Genomic DNA, 12,955 nt, shown 5'->3' with positions numbered 1-12,955 from the left:
GGAAAGAGTAGGCGCTCGGGCGGTAGGAAATTACCGCTCGGGTGCCGAGTGTACTGAACTCACGATGGCCTATTAATAACCTTAACCAAAAAATATGATTTGTGAACCAATCCATCGAGACTCATGCTAGGACACTATGACACTGACTCGCCTCCATAAAACGTCCCAAACATTCCCAAAGAAATGACGCACCACACGCAACGCAATAAAACCCATAAACTCCAATTTTAAAACCAAAATAGTTTTCACGACTACTCGTTCTCCCAAGTGCCTAACGACGCGAAACAAAACATCAATGACCTTCCCAACATCATTAACCACATACCTAAACACAGCAATGATCACCCATCGATGTCCAACAAAGCCTGCAACAAGAAAATCTCAAGAACACATCAATAATATAATTTTTCAGAAAACGCAGTTTGAGCAGTCTCACGAATATGATCATAACTCACTCAATTTTTATCCAAATATTTCGAATTTTATATCAAATCGAAGGTATCAAAATGTTCTAAAATTTTCATGTTGAAAGTTTTTCTCAAAATCACGACCGAAAAATAGCAGTTTCTAAAAGAACAGCAAAAACGAGATTTTCAGATCCAGAAACGTTCAAAATGCGATCTAAACAATTTTTGCTCAAGTTTTACACATCACACATGTATTTTTACGCATAAAAACAACGCAACACATACTATGACATGATCGACGCAGGAATAATAGAATATACGTGCCTTATGATGTTAAAGTTTACCGAACCGACGATACCGAAGCGGAGATGGCGCGAGAATTGATCCAGGACGATTGTGGCTCGATTTTCTTGAAGTAAAATGGACGAAAATCTGCTGGAAAATTTCAGAGGGAGGGGCGGCTGCTGATGGCTTAAGAACCCTAAGCTTTTCTCTCCTCTCTAAAAAAATAAAAATCTGAAAGTTTTCGTGTGTGTGTTTGTGTCATGTGTTTGTGTGTGTGAGTGTGTGTGTGTGTGTGTTTGGGTAGTGGGGAAGGGATTAGGGATGTTAATTAGGAAAATAAATTGCTTAATTAGTAATTAACAACTAATAAAAATGCTAATCCACCTCTAACTTTAATAAAATCCCTTACTTTAAAATAAGGTGCACAAGAAATAAATCTTTAAAAGTTTTAAAACTTTAAATTTCTTAAATAAATAATTTAGGCTTTAAAGATGCGAAAACTTAACAAATTATTTAAAATGTCTCAACCTCAACTTAAAATAAAATACCGCATTAAAACAAAATTGCCAAACTCGTCACCGGTCTCTATTCCTCGATCCCGCCTCGAATAGTCGCTTGAAACATGAAACTCGAAACAATTTTTAACGTGCAACACATAAACGTAAATAATTGAAAATAATGCGTTTAAATAAATCATGCACCACTAAGACTCATTTTAAAATTAATAAATGCTTTAAGAATTAAATAAATGCATGGGTTATACGTGTACTGAATTTGAGCTCTAAAGTTCGTCCCCCACTTATATAAATTTCGTCCTCGAAATTAAACCTTACCGAACAACTCCGGGTAGCGAATCCTCATGTCCTGCCTCTGACTCCCAAGAGGCATCCTCAACTGATTGATTCAACTATTGAACCTTGACCAACTTGATCACCATGTTCCGAAGTCTCTGCTCCTGTATGTCTAGAATTTGGACAGGTCTCTCCTATATGACAGGTCTGGAGCCAATTGCAACGGCTCATAGCTCAAAACATGCGAAGGATTTGATAAGTACTTTCTCAGCATCGAGACATGTAACACATTGTGTACCCAGGCCAGATTCGACGGAAGGGCAACACGATAAGCTAGTGTCTCAACTCTGTCAAGAATCTCAAACGGCCCAATAAATCTCGGACTCAGCTTGCCTCTTTTCCCAAATCTCATAACACCCTTCATGGGTGCTATTTTCACGAAAACGTGATTACCTACGGCAAACTCTAGATCCCTTCTTCTCTTGTCAGCATATCTCTTCTGACGACTCTGGGCGGTCCTCATTCTGTCTCGAATCTCGACCACCATATCTGCAGTCTGCTGAACAATCTCTGGACCAAGTTCTGCTCTTTCACCTACTTCATCCCAATGAATCGACGATCTGCACTTCCTTCCATACAATGTCTCGTAGGGTGCCAAATCTATAGATGATTGAAAACTGTTTTTGTAGGTAAACTCCACTAGATGTAGCTTCGATTCCCAAGTCCCTTGGAAATCGATCATACAGGCTCGCAATAAATCCTCCAAATCTGAATCACTCGCTCAGACTGGCCATCTGTCTGCAGGTGAAACGCTGTACTGCATAACAACTTCGTCCCAATGGTTGCAAGTAAACTCGGTTAGACTAGGTGCACGTCGAGCCAAGTGTTGGTCGAGTGTTCACAATGAAACTCTATGTATAAACAATCTTTATTTTAATAATATTTGAAATTATTATTTTGGCACATCTTTATCTGTATACCAATGCTAGTTGCATAGATAAAGCCCTTGAATATACAAATAGTAGAAAGAATATGAGATGCTCATATGATGAGTATCATGAAACTCATATTTGGAATACTGTATATTCTAAACAGTTCCTAGTCGATTCAGCCGCCGCTAAGAAGGATATAGGCCGCTCGAGTTCGAGACTAGTATCTGCGTTGTGAGTACCATGTTTCATTGGTAGGGGACATTGTGATGTCCAAGCATGCAGATAGGTGCTCCTTGTAGAGTGCACTGAACAATCCTCCATAAAGGACTTTTCAAGTGGTTCTCACTTATCGAGTGGAAACTTCCTAGTTTATGGTTGTACACCATTAGTCCTTATGATCCGGGACAACATTGAGACTCTATGTGCTAGAATTACACTTTGACTTGTTTACCGACTTTCATGGGGTCATCAGGTGGCAAGGTTGGGTGTTCTGTCGAAACATATAGGAGTCGATGCATTGTAGTCGGGGATTCACCGCTTACCTTCGGGTATGGATATCCTATGTGTATGTAGTATGAAATCTTTGATCAGATTATGGTGGTAATTATGAAAGGGGTTTCATAGATTACACCATCGATGCAACTACGACATGACACATAGTATCGATTCATTGACAACTCTCGATATACCAATGGGTGTCGAATCGGTCGGGATATATGAGTTGAAGGGACCGTACTGTACGCTAACCATAATTGAATGATTCCTGCAGACACTATCATTTGATACCTAAGGAATCATGTAAGCGATGCTGCTAGGCATTTAACATGATTGGTTGGGTAATATAAGACTTGAGTTCTGACATTCTTGTTATCAAGGAGTTGATAAGTAAGAATGGAGAAATTGGGGTATGATCGTGTAAGGACATGTTTAGTCCGAATCACATGGAGATGTGAACCAACGGCTAGTTGTATCAATGAACCATTGAGTGCCACACAAGTACTAGCTTTCTAGATCCCGTTGAGAAGTTAAAATAGTTCAATGTGTTGAACGACTTATAAATGAGTTTATAAGCGTAAGAAAAAATAGAAGTATGACTTCTATGAGGGAAAATATAACTTTTAATTTGAGGAAGTGTTCCTAAATTAAAAGTTGGTCAAATAAATAATGTATTTGAAAATTGTGATTTTCATAAACACTATTATGGACTAAATTAAATTAATTCAAGTGTTGAATTAATTAAACACTAGTGGGCCTAGTAGAGTCCAAATAATTAAATTAATTTAAGTGTTGAATTAATTAAATAACATTGGGCATTGTAGAGCCCAATTGAAATAATTATTTAACTAGTAGACTTGAGTAAATTCAAGTAATGTTTAATTAGTCTCAAATATGTTTGAGATAATTAAATTAAGTCCATGGATTTTTAATTGTTAAAATCAAATAAGATTTGCATGCATGGGAGGTGAAGGGTTGGAGACTACTTTTTCAATCTCCAAAGCTTGGCATGCTAAAAGATGTTTTAGCTTTTTCCACAACCAAGACAAGTCATCCCTCTCCCATTCTTGAAGCACTATGGCCGAAACTTGAGGATAATTTTTTCAAAATTTTCTCTCATTTTTTTTCTTCAATGGTTGAGGAAAGAAATCACTTCTCAAAGAAAAATCTTTTTAATTTTCTAGTGCAAAAGTAAGAAGGGTTCTAGTTAGCAAGTGATGGGCCTAATTTTGAAGGAAAGGAGGAAGCTTGTAGATCAACTCATCCCATCAAGAGCTAAGGCGTTTACACCTTGGTTGGAGCCATCATCAATCCATTGTGATTGATAGGTAAATTTCATAACACCCTATGAATGTCATAGTTTGTGTTTTGTATATGTTACACACTAGTACATGAGGTGTTCAAGAAATTTTTCCCTTAAAATTTCGGTTTTCATGCTCTTAAACATTTTGAACTTCCGTTGCGCATTTGAACACCCTAAAACCGATCCTCTTTCAAACTCTTCCAAAAGGATGATGTGAACTTCGGGTCCCTGTCGGACACAATAGAAACTGGGATTCCATGCAATCGAACGATCTCCCTGATATAGAGCTCCGCATACTGCGTCATGGAGAAAGTCTTCTTCACTGGCAAGAAGTGTGCCTACTTAGTAAGTCGATCCACTATAACCCAAATAGCGTTGGATCCCCTGACTGACCTCGGCAATCCAACAACAACGTCCATGGTGATATTCTCCCATTTCCACTCGGGGATAGGGAGTGGCTTGAGCATTCCTGCTGGCCTCTGATGCTCTGCCTTCACTTGCTGACAAGTGAGACATTCAGACACAAACCGACGGATGTCTCTCTTCATACCTGGCCACCAATACAGAATCTGTAATTCTTTGTACATCTTGGTGCCTCCCGGATGAATAGAATACGCAGATGCGTGTTGTGAAGACCCGGGCTCTAACTCAATTCTTTTTGGGATTAATTGGATCTTTATTCAAAATGTGGGTCAAATTTTCGCTTTTTAACATTAATTCAAATGTAAACACTAAACATAATATCTTTTTTTATTTAATTACAACACATATAATATATATGTCATGTCTTACTACCAATACATCACTAGGGTTTAATACAAACCATAAACTACGAGTAGTACAAATCTAGTACAACATCACTAGTGATCTTCTGCGCCCGTAGTCACCACGCTATCTTGATCTTTCATCTCTGTCGCGACCCTGATCCTGCCCCACCTATTGTTATGCACACATACAGACATAACAACAGCCGGAAACTCCGGTGAGAACAAATCCCAGTATAAAACATGTATACATGCTGATACGAAATCATAAATCATGCATGAAAGCAATAACAATGGCTCCATAGTATATGAAACCGATCTATCTAAACATGCGACTCAAATCAAATCATGTCTTGACTCGAATCGACTCTACTCTAGGGATCCCGGTGTGAATAAGACGTCACTGTCTGTCACCTACCCTCCCAATCGGGGTAATTGTACGTCTTATTCCTAGACTTCGGTCAAGTCTGTATCGAATGTCTACAATCGGAGGATGTCTGCTCATATGCGTCGATACACCGAACGTTTAGAAGTTTGGCAAATCTGCCAATGACTCTCCTATCTCAAATGCATGAATATAAATCTATAAATGCATAATCATATCAAAAGATTTGAATACAATCCATAAACCAATCATAATCTTGTCAAAAGACAAGCAACTAATCTAGTATGTGGTTTTGTTGGTAAACTCAAATTGAATCTTATTTGAGTTGTGTCTTCCCCAAACAAAACATGCATTATACCTTCGTTGTAGTATAATCGTCGTCGTAGTCGAAGTCTTGTTCCCAAATTTACCACTACAAATCTGAAATGGCATAATAAATGTGTATTTTATCAAACTTCTACTCAATTCAACACATATATGAATTGACAATCAATCTCAATACAAATCGACGGTACAACGGCATAATCCTGCGATACCGATCACTCAATAACATCATAATCAATCAAAATCAACTCATACTCCTCATTACAATATAATGTATCATACTGAACTCTTCACTATCTTAACTCAATATACATGCTGGAAAATCGACACCATCTCAAACGGTATCCGAAAATCGATCCTATTGTATTTCCATACTCACCATAATCATAAGAACATATAATCACAAGCATATCAGCATTTCTCCGACATGTATACTTTAAAACATGTTAAAACTTAACCAAACTTACAGCCTTTTGTAGCCCTTAAAGTGAGGAGCAAGATTCTATGCTTGGATTAAAGTTTGGAACTTGCACAAGCTCAATTATAGGATGAAAAGGACCTTGAACTTAAAAGAGAAATTCCTCTCGATTCTGAGTTCTGAAATGAGAAGGACTAAATCAGTCCAATATCTATATATATAGATATGCCATGTGTCACAACATGGAACTAAAGGTGGATTTCTCGCATGCAGCACCGCGGGTGCGGTCACTCTTCACCGCGGGTGCGCTGTGCCCACGGCATGCCTTTCATTTTCTGAAATTCGACGACCGCGGGTGCGGTACATATAAGATCGCGGGTGCGGTGACATTACCGCGGGTGCGGTTACGTTCGCACCGCGGGTGCGGTGTCATTTCTGTAAATACTTTCCAACTCTCTGTCCATCAACCGCGGGTGCACTCCTTCTTGGACCGCGGGTGCGGTGACCCTACTGTAAAAATGGTTAACTTTCTGTCCATGCACTGCGGGTGCGGTGCTTCTCTAGGTGCGGGTGTGGTCTCTTTCTTCAAACAACACTTTATCTTTTCATTTTATCCACATACAATCTAGGGCATTACATTTCTCCCCCTCTTAGATATTAGTTCGTCCTCGAACGTGAAATCAGTTAATCAAAGTATGTACGAACAGCAGTAAAGTCAACAGCTGAATCAATACTCACATCATGAGAATAACTCGGGATATTTCTGTTTCATATCTGCTTTTGTCTCCCAAGTCGCTTCCTCGGTGCCATGACGACTCCACTGGACTTTCACTAGCGGAATAGTCTTCGTTCTGAGCTGTTTCTCTTTCCGATCAAGAATTTGTATCGGTTGTTCAACATAACTCAATGTCTGATCTAGCTCAGCTTCGTCAGGCCGAATGACATGAGAACAATCTGGCATATATCTACGCAGCATCCATACATGAAAAACATTATGTATCCCGGATAGAGAAGGAGGAAGAGCCAATCAATATGCTCGATCGCCAATCTTTTCAAGAGTCTCGTATGGACCGATGTATCTAGGAGACAATTTCCCACGCTTGCCAAATCTTACAATGCCTTTGAAGGGAGAAATCTTCAAAAATACTCTGTCTCCTTGTCCAAATACTAGCGGTCTACGTCTGATATTGGCATACTTGGCTTGCCTATCCTGTGCTGTTTTCATTCTTTTCTCGGATTATCTTCACTTTCTCAGTCATATCACGAATCATATCAGGCCCAAGTTCTGGTACTTCAGATATATCATCCCAATATAGAGGAGATCTGCACTTCTTGCCATACAATGCTTCAAACGGTGCCATCTCTATACTCGTTTGGTAGCTGTTGTTGTACACAAATTCACACAACGGTAGTGAATCTTGCCAACTAGTGCCAAAGTCTAGCACTACAGCTCTCAACATGTCTTCTAAAGTCTGGATAGTCCGCTCTGACTGTCCATCTGTCTGGGGATGATAAGCAGTGCTCAGGTGTAATGCCGTACCTAAAGCCTGCTGCAGACTGTGCCAAAAGTGTGAAGTGAATCGTGGATCACGATCTGATACGATAGACTTCGGCACACCATCTAATCTGACTACCTCCCTGATATATATCTCAGCCATCTGATCATGTCTGTACGTCATTCTGTACGGAATAAAACACGTTGATTTGGTTAATCTGTCAATAATGACCCAAATCGCGTCACAGCCTCGGGATGATCGAGGTAACTTCGTCACGAAATCCATGGAAATGTGATCCCATTTCCATTCTGGAATAGAAAAACTCTGAAGTAAACCTCCGGGCTTCTTTCTCTCAGCCTTCACCTATTGGCAATTTAAACACTTAGACACAAATTCGGCAATGTCTGACTTCATCTGTTTCCACCATAACTGTGTCTTCAAGTCGTTGTACATCTTTCTGCCACCAGGGTGAATGCCGAACCGACTACAGTGCGCTTCGGACAAAATCTGTTGCTTCAACTCTGCAACATCTGGCACTACAAGACGGTTATGCACATACAGAACAAAATCATGTACCTGGTATTCTAAATGATGTCCTGATCTAACCATCTGAATCGACTTCTGAATATTCTGATCAGTTCTCTGCGCTTCTTTGATTCGCAAAATCAAATCTGGTTCAACTTGAATCGAAGAAAGTAGCAATGGTCTACTACTTGTATCAAATGCTAATCCAGACAAACAACAGTCTTTAATCATATTAGTCACACCTATGGTCGATAAGGATGGAGCACAAACCTTTCGACTCAAGGCATCTGCTGCTGCATTTGACTTTCCTGGATAGTACTTGATCTCGCAATCAAAATCTTTCAGTAGATCAAGCCATCTACGCTGCCTCATGTTCAACTCTGACTGAGAAAATAGATACTTCAGGCTTTTATGGTCATAGAGTAAATCTCAAATTTCTCACCATAAAGATAATGACGCCAAATCTTCAATGCAAAAACAATAGCTGCCAATTCAAGATCATGAATGGGGTATCGAATCTCGTGTGGCTTCAGCTGTGTAGAGGCATATGCGATCACATGACCACGCTGCATAAGAACACATCCCAGTCCTCTGTGAGATGCATCACAATATACAACGAAATCACTAGTACCCGAAGGAATCATCAAGACAGGTGCACTGGTCAGCCTCTTCTTCAACTCTAGGAAACTAGATTCACAATTCGCAGACCACACAAATGGTGCATTCTTCTGTGTCAACTGGGTAATCGGCTTCGGAATACTGGAGAAATCTTTGATGAATCGTCTGTAGTACCCTGCTAGACCCATGAAACTGCGTATCTCTGGCACAGAAGTCGGTCTCGGCCAACTGATCACAGCTTCCACTTTACTCGGATCTACAGAAAAACCATCTCCAGATATGATATGACCCAAGAAGACAACCTGTCTCAGCCAAAAGTCACACTTTGACAGTTTAGCATACAATCTTTCATTTCTCAATGTTTGCAACACAATTCTCAAATGATTGGCATGCTCATCCAAATTCTTTGAATACACCAAAATATCATCAATAAAAACAATCACAAACTCATCTAAATATCTCTGAAAGACACGGTTCATCAACCCCATGAACACCGCTGGAGCATTCGTTAACCCAAAAGGCATGACAATAAATTCGTAATGTCCATACCTGGTTCGGAATGCTGTCTTCGGTATATCAACGTCTCTAACTCTCAGCTGGTGATATCCCGATCTCAGATCAATCTTGAAATAGATAGAAGATTCCTGCAACTGATCAAATAAGTCATCGATACGAGGCAAAGGATATTTGTTCTTTATCGTTGACTTGTTCAGTTGCCTGTAATCTATACACAATCTCATAGAACCGTCTTTCTTTCGCACAAATAGCACTGGTGCACCCCAAGGAGATACTCTGGGTCTGATATATCCCTTGGCTAGAAGATCTTCTAGTTGTGCTTTCAATTCCTTCAATTCTATAGGCGCCATCCTATACGGAGCTCGAGATATAGGAGCGGTACCTGGAATAAGATCAATACTAAAATCTACCTCTCGGGCTGGAGGTAACCCTGGAATCTCGTCAGAAAATACATCTGCAAACTCCCGTACATCTACTGAATAAATAAGGAACCCTTCTGCTCCTTGCTGCAACAATCTACTCATAGTCAGAGCAGATACTAAGGGAATCCGAGATCTGGAATCCTTACCATAGAATTTCCACATCTCTGTCATTTCAGGTCTGAATCTGACAATCTTGTGAAAACAGTCTACGGTGGCTCTGTACTTAGTCAACATATCAATCCCGACAATACAATCAAAATCAGATAAACCAAGTACAACACATTCAAAATCGATCTCATGCCCTTCAAACTGTAGTACACAATGTCTAACTGAAGTCACAGATATCAGACCACTTCCCAACGGAGAAGAAATAGACACTACAGTAGACAATGACTCGACAGGCAATGCATGTGTCAATGCAAAACATTCTGATATGAATGTATGTGATGCACCTGTATCTATCAATACATATGCAGGATAACCGCAAAGAAAACAGTTACCTACAATCACATCATCTGGTGCATCTTGGGCTTGCTCTTCCGTCAATGCAAACACCTGAGCTTGTTGTCTGGGAGGTTGGCTCACTGTCTGGCCACCTCTGGCTCTAGGCTGGGACTGTGTAGGCGTGGGCTGAAAGGAATGGACCGACGAAGCTTGCCACTCAGGCTGAGTCACTGATGCTGATGACCCTGCACTTTGAAATCTCTGTGTACCTCTCTGGGGACAGACTCTGGCAAAGTGTCCCTGTTGTCTACATATGTTGCATCTGCCCATCACTCCCTGACACTGCTCAGTGGCATGCCTCCCACCACAAGAACTGCAATAAACACCAATATACTCTGCACTCTGGCCAGGACCTCTCTGTCTTGACCCACTGGAGCTCGACGAACTGCTCCCTGACTTCTTAAACTGTCTGCCCTTTGCCTTCAGAAAATCCTTCTTGCCACTACTACTGCTTCCACTATCAAATCGAGGAGGAGGTGGTGGGAACTGTGCGGCAGGCTCTGGCGGTCTCTGACCCTGACCACTATAGGAAGCTCCTCGCTGTCTAATCAAGCCAGCCTCTGCTCCCTTTGCTTGATTCAGCGCCTCAGAAAAAGTGTTGGGTCGCCCCGTGTTCAATAGGGTAAAGATGTCCGGATTCAAACCATTTATGAATTGATCTGCAACTGCCTCATCATTCCCTGCCACATGTGGCGCAAATCGGAGCAAAGAAGAAAACTTGGCAACATACTCTCCTATGTTCCATTGCCCCTGTCTCAAGTTGGCAAATTCGGCCCCTTTGTCTTTTCGATACGACACTGGAAAGAAACGTTAATAAAATTCATCTTTAAAGACTTTCCAAGTAATATCAATACCTCGATGTTCTAAGGCTCGTTTCGCTGTTAGCCACCAACTCTTGGCCACTTCATCTTTAAAAACTTGGCAACATACTCTTCTATGTTCCATTGCCTGCGGTCACTCTTCACCGCGGGTGCGCTGTGCCCACGGCATGCCTTTCATTTTCTGAAATTCGACGACCGCGGGTGCGGTACATATAAGATCGCGGGTGCGGTGACATTACCGCGGGTGCGGTTACGTTTGCACTGCGGGTGCGGTGTCATTTCCGTAAATACTTTCCAACTCTCTGTCCATCAACCGCGGGTGCACTCCTTCTTGGACCGCGGGTGCGGTGACCCTAGTGTAAAAATGGTTAACTTTTTGTCCATGCACCGCGGGTGCGGTGCTTCTCTAGGCGCGGGTGCGGTCCCTTTCTTCAAACAACACTTTATCTTTTCATTTTATCCACATACAATCTAGGGCATTACACGTGTGCCTCTGTCAAAATATCCTCTCTGATCGAATCTACGCTAGACACCCACATTCTATCTCTGTATCTTACAATACCATCAGACACTGTGTAGAGTACACTGCACTTGGCTTTGTCTTTCAGTCTCCATTTCTGCAACTGCTCATCTGAAGGCTGTCCTCTACGGATTCGGTCTAGCAAATCAGACTTGACTGTCAGATTAGATAGTCTGGGAGCTCTGCCATTGGGATAAACCTCTAGCCCAAATCTCTGAATCTCTGTCTGAAGAAATCTCTGTACTGACAACTGTGCGATGATTGCAACCTTTTGGCTCAAGGCATCTGCCACGACGTTAGCTTTCCCTGGATTGTAGCTAATCTCGCAATCATAGACTCTCACCAATTCTAACCACCGTCTTTGCCTCATGTTCAGCTCTTTCTGCGTGAAAAAATACTTGAGACTCTTGTGATCAATAAATATCTTGCATTTCTTGCCGTACAAGTAGTTTCTCCAAATCTTCAATGCAAAGACAACGGCGGCTAATTCTAAATCATGAGTCCGATAATTCTTCTCGTGCAACTTCAACTGCCTGGAAGCATAAGCTATCACCCGACCATGCTGCATCAACACTGCGCCTAACCCGAGCTTAGATGCATCGGTGTATAACAAAAAATCTCCTTGCCCGGATGGCATGGTTAACACTAGCGCTGAAATAAGAGCTTGCTTCAAAGTATCGAAGCTCTTCTAGCACTCGCCACTCCACCCGAACTTAACATTCTTCTTGGTCAGTGAAGTGAGCGGCACTGCTATCGACGAAAACCCCTGAATAAACTTACGGTAGTAACCGGCTAAACCCAGAAAGCTGCGGATCTCTGATGCATTCTTTGGCTCAACCCATTCCTTAACAGCTGCCACTTTGGCTGGGTCCACCTCAATTCCACTGCTAGACACTATGTGACCCAAAAACGCTACATTCTTCAACCATAATTCACACTTACTGAACTTCGCAAATAACTTACGACTCTGCAGGGTCTCCAAAACAGTCCTCAAATGCTGGTTGTGCTCCTCATGGCTCTTCGAGTAGATAAGAATATCGTCAATGAATACTATGATGAATTGATCTAGGTAGGGCTGAAATAATCGATTCATCAAGTCCGTAAAAATCGCTGGAGCTTTCGTCAGTCCAAATGGCATCACTAAGAACTCGTAATGCCCATATCTGGTTCTGAAGGCTGTCTTATGAACATCTACATCTTTCACCTTCAGCCGATGATATCCCGATCAAAGATCTATCTTAGAGAACACTGTGGCTCCCTGCAACTGATCGATTAAGTTCTCGATCCTTGGAAGTGGGTATTTGTTCTTGATCGTTACCTTGTTCAGTTCTCGGTAATCGATACACAGCCTCATGCTCCCGTCTTTCTTCTTTATGAAGAGTACTTGTGCGTCCCATGGTGAGAAACTAGGGCGGATGAATTCTTTGTC

Source organism: Primulina tabacum, chromosome 7 (genome assembly GCF_025594145.1).
Source record: "Primulina tabacum isolate GXHZ01 chromosome 7, ASM2559414v2, whole genome shotgun sequence".
In the NCBI taxonomy this organism is placed as follows: Eukaryota; Viridiplantae; Streptophyta; class Magnoliopsida; order Lamiales; family Gesneriaceae; genus Primulina; species Primulina tabacum.
Note: the sequence above shows the minus strand (reverse complement) of the source record.